Below are 9,465 nucleotides of genomic sequence, written 5' to 3' on the forward strand. Positions count from 1 at the left end.
TTCTTCTTCCCTTCATTTTCATTTTCATTTGAATTCCGGCTTGAAGAACCCCTTAGCCATCTCTTCATCATTTCTTGTCTTTTCTCTGAATTTTTTTGAATTTTTTAGTGACTCAAAATAAAAGTGAACAAAACTCGACAAGATTGATAGCAACTACTCCCACAAGTGTCTAGAGGCTATATCATGCATCAAAGCTACTTTGGACCATATAAGTTTGACATGCAAGCTCAAGAACAAGGTCACCATAGCGATAAAAATTTGCAATAAATAAAGCACTAGAACAAAAACTAATTAGACCATTGGAGGAGTCACATACCGAAGAATAATCCCCCAAAACAGTTTTGCGAATGAAGCTTTGAGCAAGGAGAACAAAAATGGCAGCAAAATCAGCTAGAACACGAGTTTGAGCAACAAGATGATTTTTTCTGGAGGATACGAAGTGGATGGGTGCTGGAATAAGTGACGGGGGGCCACATGGGACCCACGAGCCACCTAGGCGCGCACAGGGGGTGGGCGCGCCTTGTGGGCTTGTGGCCCACTCGTGCTGCCCCCTGGTGTGTTCTTAGTGCCAAAAATTCTTAAATACTAGTTGACCCATTGTACCAAATGGTGCAGAGACCCGCTAAAGCCATGTTGTCAATGAAAATAATTTCATTTTGCAAGGACCTATTAGATATTTATAATAGAATGCTAAAATATGGTTATCACCCTGTGAAACTATTGCGCCAAATAGCGCCGAGACCTGCTGATTCCATGTTAGCAATGAAAAGAAATCCATGGTTTAGTTGATTTTGTTACGGGCAAGCATGTATGACAACAAATTTAATCTCTCTTAGTTGGGAAAAACAGGGGCTTGTTGTCTACAATAGATGTATATACGCATTTAAACTTGGTAGCATAGAGTTCTATTTGAAGCAAAATCTATGTAACAAATCTAATCCCTTTTAGTATGAAACAATGGTGTTATATTGTCTGTAATGAGATGCATATACACATTATAATTTGGTAGTAAAAAGTCCCATTCAAAATCATGCCGCTGAAATTACATGGATATTTTTGAATCCATGTGCGCATTGTAAAAAAAAATGAATTAGTTGTTTTAGTTATGAGCATGCACATACAGTAAAAATAATAAGAATAATATACTTCTCAACATTTACACCTCGATGTAAAAACAAAGGTAGTACAGTGTTTTTTTTGGATAACAGAACACCTGACCTACATCTGAACGAGCACTACAAAGAGTCAATCTGCTCCCACTTTTATTCCCTATTCAAGGACACCATTTAATATGGTTTTTTTCACAACATTTAATATGGGTTTTTAAGCCATGTCACTTCTTTACAAATGTATCCACGAAAGAAAAAACCCGAAGTTACACCATAGACTGACTCAACAATCAAAATAATGTACTTCTCAACATCTACATCTTTATGTAAAAACAAAGGCAATATAATGTGTGTTTTCGGATAACAGAAACCAAGCCTACATCTGAATCTACGATCAGTACATGCATCCACTATGCAGACAACAATTTTCTCCAAGTAACTTGCATGAATATTAGTAATTTCAATTCATATTTGGAAGAACGACACTGGGAAAAAACTTTCCGATGAACAAAACGGAGTCCTCAAAGTGAGAAATAATCTGTCCAATCTACACGCAAGATTACAGTTTTGATCTAAATAGCTAAATCTGAATCAATAATATAAACCTAAATGCAAAGATTCAAGATGACAAAAAGGCGTGCATATCTGAACAAAAATGGGATACTTTGTAACTTCAAACCATCCTCGCATACTTTGGTTCGATACTCAGCCAATGGCAGGCCCAAAGATTCTAAAAGGACACCCAGCATCATTATGTAGGGGATTTTCACCAATGGTGGTGTAGCCTGTGGTTTTAAATGGATGCTATTAATTTGCAGAGTATGAAAAGAATGTAAGGCATAGCCTAAATGGCATCAATTTATTTGACACCCAAAACATAAGAATAACAGAAACCTATGGGTAAACCATGCATGCTAGGCTGCCATAGAAAAGAAAATTGGCATAGCAAAGATGCCCACAATAAATAGTCGACATTACTGAAGGCAACCATCGAAATTCTGTGAAGCAACAAATGTATTGTAGGAAATTATATCAAAAAAGGAATTCTAGTGCATATTAAGTAGTGATCAATTCAAGATGTTCCATTCACAACAGTGTTTACAGGGAACATTAGAAATGAGGCAAATTGCATCTGCTGTTCATTGCCCAGGTCATAGCAACAAGAACTAATTTTGTTTGTTGTTACTGGATCTAATTCATGAAATGATCAATATTAACCAACATAACTTGTAACTAAGAGCATGCAGCAAGAGAAGACAAGCCTAAAGAAGTAAGATCTATAGTAAAAACCTTTTAATTGCAATAACCAACCTCAATAGACTGTTGTGTATCCTCAGACTAAGTGTAATAACTGCATCCGAGGGAAACTGGCTCTGCATTTCTTCTATGCTTGCCACTTCATTCTGCAGCAATTATTCAGAGTAGCATGAGTGTACACCAAAGAACTCTTTTTATTTTCGTGTTTATTTGGTCTTGTTGGCATGGGAAGTAACTTAGGTGGCTGTGTAGGTAGATGGACAACATAGAAAGTAGCACCTTTTTTTCTGGTCACTTGAGCCTGGTCATTGTCATCATCCTTTTCTTCAACAGTAGGTGATGAAGTTTCAGCTTTACCACCAGAGCTCGCCTTGTGCGTGAGACAAAGCCAATCAAGTGGGAGACATGTGTATATACGGGTATGCCGAGAAAGAAGCCTTTCTCTTAGAAGTTATCGCTGCCAAGCCTTCTGACGACTCAAAATGGCTCATCATTGGGGATTTCAACCTTATCTACCAAGCAGAGGATAAGAACAACAACAACCTAGACTTCCGCCTGATGGGTCTCTTCAGAAGAGCCCTCACCAACTGTCAGCTTAAGGAGCTGAAGCTGCAGAACCGGAGGTTTACTTGGAGCAACGAAAGGGAGACCCCTACTCTTGTGCGTCTGGATCGGGCTTTTCTGCAATGCTGCTTGGGACCTCATGTTCGAGAATCATGTGCTACATGCCCTGTCCTCATCCCTCTCGGACCACTGCCCCCTCCTCCTTTCCAACCAGAGTGGCCCGTGGAAACCGCCTGTCTTTCGCTTCGAGTCCTTCTGGACCAAAATGCCGGGGTTCAGGGAGGTGGTCCAACAAGCTTGGTCTGCGCCCTCCTCGCACTCTCAACCGGTCCATGTCATCAATCACAAGCTCAAGGCCACGGCACAAGGGCTCAAATCTTGGAGCAAAGGCCTCTTTTCTGATGGCAATCTACAACTCCTCATGGCCCTGGATGTCATTCTGCAGCTGGATATTGCTCAAGAGTCCCGCGCGCTCTCCCAGGAAGAAAGATGGCTCCGTGCTAACCTGAAACGTCGGGTTAAAGGTCTCGCTGTTCTGGAAAGATCCCGCAAACGTCAAGCCTCCGAGATTCGCTACCTCCGCGAGGGCGATGCCAACACCAAATTTTTCCATCTACGAGTTAATGCGAGGAAGCGCAAAAATCACATCTTGAGACTCAAGCATAACACTGGCTGGGCTGTGACTCACGAGGATAAAGCCGGGCTGATCTTCAACTGGGACGCCCTGAACCTCACCACCCACCCTTTGGAGGATCTGGGCCTGCCTTTCTGTGAGGATGAGATAAAGGAGGCTATTGATGACATGCCCGCGGACAAGGCTCCGGGCCCTGACGGTTTTACTATCGCCTTCTTTCGCTCTTGTTGGGATATAATCAAGGATGACCTTATGTCCATCATCAATGCCTTTTCCGAGCTTTCTGCGTCCAATTTCCACATCATCAACACAGCCAATGTCGTGCTTCTGCCTAAAAAGGACGGTGCGGAGTCCATATCGGATTTCAGGCCCATCAGTCTCATCCATGTGGTTCCGAAGATCATCGCCAAAGCTATGGCACGACGTCTTAGCCCGAAGATGAACGACATTGTTTCCCGCAGTCAGAGCGCTTTCATCAAGTCTAGAACTATCCACGACAATTTCTTGTACGTCAGGAACACCGCCCGCCGGTTACATCGCTGCAAAACTCCGTCACTTCTGATCAAATTGGACATCGCCAAGGCCTTCGACACTGTTCGCTGGGATTACATGCTGGATCTTTTGCAACGCCTCGGCTTTCCTCAAAGATGGCGGGCCCTCCTGACGACTCTCTTCACCACGGCCTCCTCTAGGGTTTTGCTCAACGGAACCCCTGGGAGGGACATCATGCATGGACGGGGTTTTCGTCAGGGTGATCCCCTCTCGCCCCTCCTATTCGACATCGCCATCGACCCACTTCAAAGACTTCTGGAAAAGGCTACGGAATCTGGCTTGCTGTCTGCTATGCCTGGTGGTATTCAGGGCCCCAGGGTCTCCCTATATGCGGACGACGCTGCCATTTTTCTATCCCCCACGACACATGATGTGGAAGGCCTTGCTTCCATTCTACAGAGTTTTGGGGTAGTCTCTGGCCTCGTGACAAATGTGACCAAGAGCTCCATCGCCCCCATCCAATGCGCCAACATTAACTTGGAGGAGATTTTGGCGAACTTCCCAGCGACTACAACCCCCTTCCCCATTAAGTATCTGGGGTTGCCCCTCTCCCTCGGAAGACTTAGGCGTGTGGACCTTCAACCCTACATCGACAAAGCGGTGGCTCGTCTTAGCCCGTGGAAAGGAAAGTTCCTGAACCGTGCCGAGTGCACTGCTCTGGTTAAGTCCGTGCTCTCCTCCATGCCAATCTTCCTGCTGACGGCTTTAAAGGCTGACAAAGGCATCCTCAGGGCCTTTGCGAAGATCAGTCGTGGCATGCTCTGGGCCTGTAAGGAGGCGGTTAGTGGAGGGAAATGCAAAGTCAACTGGCAAAAGGTCTGCCGCCCCAAGGAGCTCGGTGGTTTGGGGGTTCTGGACCTGGAGAGGTTCTCCCGGGCCCTGAGGCTTCGCTGGTTATGGTATGAGTGGAAGGCTCCCGAGAAGCCATGGGTGGGCTCTGAAACACCCAACGACGCCTCCGACCTTGACCTCTTCAATGCGGCTACTCGCGTCACCATCGGAAACGGCGCCAAGGCCTCCTTCTGGTCGTCTTCATGGCTCAATGGTGCCCCGCCAAAAGACCTGGCTCCCCTAATTTTCAAGGCTTCCAAGAGGAAGAATCGGATGGTCCAGGACGCTCTCGCTGATAACAACTGGATCTCGGACATAGCGGTGGATGCATTCACGACCGATCACATGGAACAATACGTCTGCCTCTGGGAGCTCTTGTCGGATATCCAGCTTCATCCTGACACTGAGGACTCCATTACCTAGTCCTTGACCCCTAATGGGTGCTACTCGGCCACCTCCGCCTACAAGGTCCAGTTCCTTGCCTCTTTGCCCTGCCAGTTCGGGAACATCGTGTGGAAGACCTGGGCCCCTCCAAAGTGTCGTTTCTTCGCCTGGCTCGCTGTCCAGAACCGTTTATGGACCGCCGATCGCTTGGCGAAACGCGGATGGCCGCACCAACCTACTTGTCAGCTCTGCCGTTCCTCCCCTGAGACGGCACGGCACATTCTTTTCGAGTGCCGCTTCTCCAGACATATCTGGACGGCCACGGCCTCTTGGCTGTCTTGTCCAGACCTCATCAGCAGCATTGAGGAGGGTAGGCCTAAAGTCGTGGACTATTGGTTGGCCGTTTCGAAGTCCACCACCTCCTCCCCAAATGGCTTGCGCTCAGCTACCACGCTCATCACTTGGGAGATCTGGAAAGAGAGGAACGAATGAGTTTTCAACAACAAGTCCTCCCTGCCATCGGTTGTCATGCATAAGATTAGGGAAGAGGGGAAGGACTGGATCCTCGCCGGTGCTAAAAATCTGGCGGAACTTGTAGGCTGATCCTCTTCCCCCTGTGTCGGGGGCGGTGGTCGCCCCCTTCCTCGTTTTTTGTTGTTGTTTTTGGCTCTTGCCATACCCCCGTTTGCTTCTCCTATATCAATATAAGGCAAAAGCTTTTTTGCCTGTTTCAAAAAAAAGTATATACGGGTATATAGCATGAGGGGTTGAAAGTAGCTGCACCTCGGCTTCTTCACCAACCTTCTCCATAGGACCAGAACTGTCCCACTGGGAGCTTGAGTTCTACACCAGCAAGAACAGAGCCATCCTCTGCGACTACACACAGATACGAAAGGGACGGCAAACTGCATCGAGCTACCCACAGCCTCCAAAACAGGTATAACAACAAAAACAAGCATACACATCATGTTCACACGCATACACGAAATATAAGTAGCACGAGAAGGAACAACACACAACTCCCGACCATATCCGGAACATTTAAACAATCAACACTAAATACAGATATTTAAAAGATCACCAAGGCAGACAGCATGACATAGAAGATAGAGAAAGTAAAACACGCACACATGTAGTAGAAAGAAAATAAGAAACCTTGATGAGTCGAACGACAGTGACAGAAGAGATCATACAACCTGCGAAATACACAAAAAACAAGCGGTCAGAGCACAACGACACACAGGCATGCAATGAACACTCGACGGTGATAGAAGCAACAGAATGGCCTATTTACCCAAGGCAGCCAGCAGAAGCACTTTGGGTAAGCAGCAGGACGGACGAGAAGAATAAGTGCCAGCGATAGGAGAAGTAGGCTGAACCGTAGAACAGGCATCAGCACACACACATTTTATTGAGCAGCACACACGCATTTCATCAAACATTTTATAGGCAAGCACAAGAGGAGTGGACTAACCTCATTGCGAAGGAGAGACGGGCCCATGGCTCGACACAAGCAACAATAGGAAACCGTACCAAACTGCGCATGAATGAAACAAAGGCAAACATGTGAAATTAGCATGACAAATTAATCCAAAGTAGCAGCGAAGAACATGCGAACCAGAGAAGTACGAACCTCAACCAGCGGCAACCATCGAGCAGAGGAGGCCCATCGGAACAGAGCATGGGGCTGCCGCATCTTGGCCACCATGCTGAACGAAATGGATAATTGACTGTAATGTGTAAGATGAAACATTCAGAAAATTCTCACAACTTCCATCAATTTGGACACAACATTCAGAAATCTTTGCAAACCTTTTAGAAAATTCTCACAACTTCCAACAAATTCCTTGCAAATTACAGAAAAAATCTAACAACTTTTAGATTAAAACACACACGACTTTCAAAATAAAAAAAGGCAGACACATGAAAAAAAGGAGACAAATCTTGGACCAGCAGACTGGAGGCCATGGCCTGCGTCCTCCAGATCTTCACACTACTACGGAGCAAGACTATTAACGCCCCTCATCACACAAGGTTAGCTGGTAAGTGTGTGCGATAATTTCCAACACATTATCGTGTGCGATGAGATACGCTCGAGCCGCTGGAGTGTGAGGTGACTTGCATCACATATGGTTACACGGAATGAACCATTTGTGATGTGCATTGTCACATCCATCAAGCTTGCACAAGAAATAAGGATGTCAGCAGATGCACGTTCGCTGACCTGCTTATTCCTTGGAGCTGAACATTGAGCCTATTTGCTTGAAGTTATACTGTGTGAGTTACATTGAGTCAGTTAAAAAAAAGTATCATAATATAAGAAATAGGATTGAGAGGCATATGAATTCTCTCAACAGCTTATCAAGAACTTTATATATCCCTAACAAAAATTAGTGGATATCACCAAGAAGAAGCACAGTGTCTAACTGAACCATTCAGCCTCTTATTATTTTGAGCAAATAGGCTCACAAAAAGTAAGTGCAGTCATGGATGTCACTTGCCATCTATCAGCCTGCTTAAGTGAGTTCAGTTGTAGAGTGTTCCTTCCGGTTCAAAGAAGTCATGCAAACATCAAATGAGCCTAGTTTCCCAAACCAACTTCTATGCGACAACTAATTTCAGATAACCTTTCTAACATTTGGAAAAGGGACATATAGCTCAGGAGCACACCATGGATCTTACTCATTCAAATAAACGGCTTTTGCTGACTTCCTCTATTATAGTGTGATAGATAGATCATGTGCTAAGTGTTTTGAAAAGAGAAGTTATTTTGCCATTGAAAGAATAAAAAATGAAGCACAAACCTTTCTCGCCGAGTCTGATGTGGTGAACTCCTTCCATAGATCCTACGGACAAAGATGAACACAAAGCTCTGTCGGTCCAGGAAACAGGCAGAGATCAATGTGAGTAATCCAAAGCAAACCAAGAGCTCAGGCAACGGTGAGCACTCACCTTGATCTTGTCAAGCTTGCCCTTGTTCAGAACCTTGAAAACGGCGAACCTAGTGGGCGTCTCAAACAGCACCAACATCTCCACCTAAACCGCAACTCAACCCACCTGGCTCGCAAGGACAGCCACACAACCAAATCAAAACAAAGATCAAAATTTCACAAAACAAAGTAGGGTACCAGTGGCTGGGACGTTCCTTGTTTGTCCAGGTACACCTTACACCTCGGTCAAACTAACAAAACACGAGAGGAGTAAGCCACTGCCTAGCAAACTTACCTCGAGGGAGAGAGTAGAACAACTCCCTACAAAGGTAAAAAAGATAAAACAAGAACAGAGTCAGTCATGAACAGAGCATCAAGGAATCGATAGACCAGCATGGAAGAGACTTTCACACAAAAGAAATAACTCACCCACGTACATTTGCTTCCAACAATCCCTGCAAATTGAAGGAACACAAACAACAGAGCAAAATATGGGGAGAGGAGGAGAATGAGTAAGAGGGGATCTGGAGGTAGGAGGACAAACCAACCACCGGGCTCATCAGCTAGACTCGGGGATCGAATTCGTGCCGAGGGCCAAACTCCCGGCCGCCACCCATACACCGGTCGAGCGAGCACCAGTGGCGAGGTTGCAGGAGTCGGGATGAGAGAGGAGATGAAAGCTCCACCGTTCTTCCCCTGCTGCTCCTTGCGCCCCACGCCAGACTCTTCTCCATCCTGCAATGTGTGCGGGGCCTAGAGCTTGGGCCTCGTTGCTCCCCCACCGGCGGCCTCCTGGCCATCGCCTGCTCCTCCATCCCAGCGGGAAGACCCCTGATGACCCACAAGTGTAGGGGATCAATCGTAGTCCTTTCGATAAGTAAGAGTGTCGAACCCAACGAGGAGCAGAAGGAAATGATAAGCGGTTTTCAGTAAGGTTTTCTCTGCAAGCACTGAAATTGTAGGTGATAGATAGTTTTGTGATAAGATAAATAGTAACGAGTAACAAGTAAATAAAGTAAATAAAGTGCAGCAAGGTGGCCCAATCCTTTATGTAGCAAAGGATAAGCCTGGAAAATTTCTAATAATGAGAAAGGATCTCTCGAGGACACATGGGAATTATCGTTAAGCTAGTTTTCATCACGTTCATATGATTCGCGTTCGGTACTTTGATAATTCGATATGTGGGTGGACCGGTACTTGGGTA

At 45.6% G+C, this 9,465-nt stretch overlaps 1 long non-coding RNA gene across 2 annotated transcripts; it reads right to left on the bottom strand.

Moving 5' to 3' along the window:
- Positions 1 to 2,416: 2,416 nt before the first annotated feature.
- LOC119341606 lies at positions 2,417 to 8,935 on the bottom strand. 2 transcript variants are annotated; one of them, XR_005165195.1, is made up of 5 exons: positions 8,691 to 8,935; positions 8,557 to 8,582; positions 8,284 to 8,388; positions 8,136 to 8,203; positions 2,417 to 2,512 (listed from the first exon to the last, which is right to left on the bottom strand). It is a non-coding gene; the product is annotated as an uncharacterized LOC119341606 (long non-coding RNA). The 2 variants fall into 2 exon arrangements; XR_005165194.1 differs by lacking the exon at positions 2,417 to 2,512 and adding an exon at positions 6,968 to 7,061 and having other exon boundaries at positions 8,136 to 8,177.
- Positions 8,936 to 9,465: the final 530 nt, after the last annotated feature.

This window comes from Triticum dicoccoides, chromosome 7B, assembly GCF_002162155.2.
Source record: "Triticum dicoccoides isolate Atlit2015 ecotype Zavitan chromosome 7B, WEW_v2.0, whole genome shotgun sequence".
Taxonomy (NCBI): Eukaryota; Viridiplantae; Streptophyta; class Magnoliopsida; order Poales; family Poaceae; genus Triticum; species Triticum dicoccoides.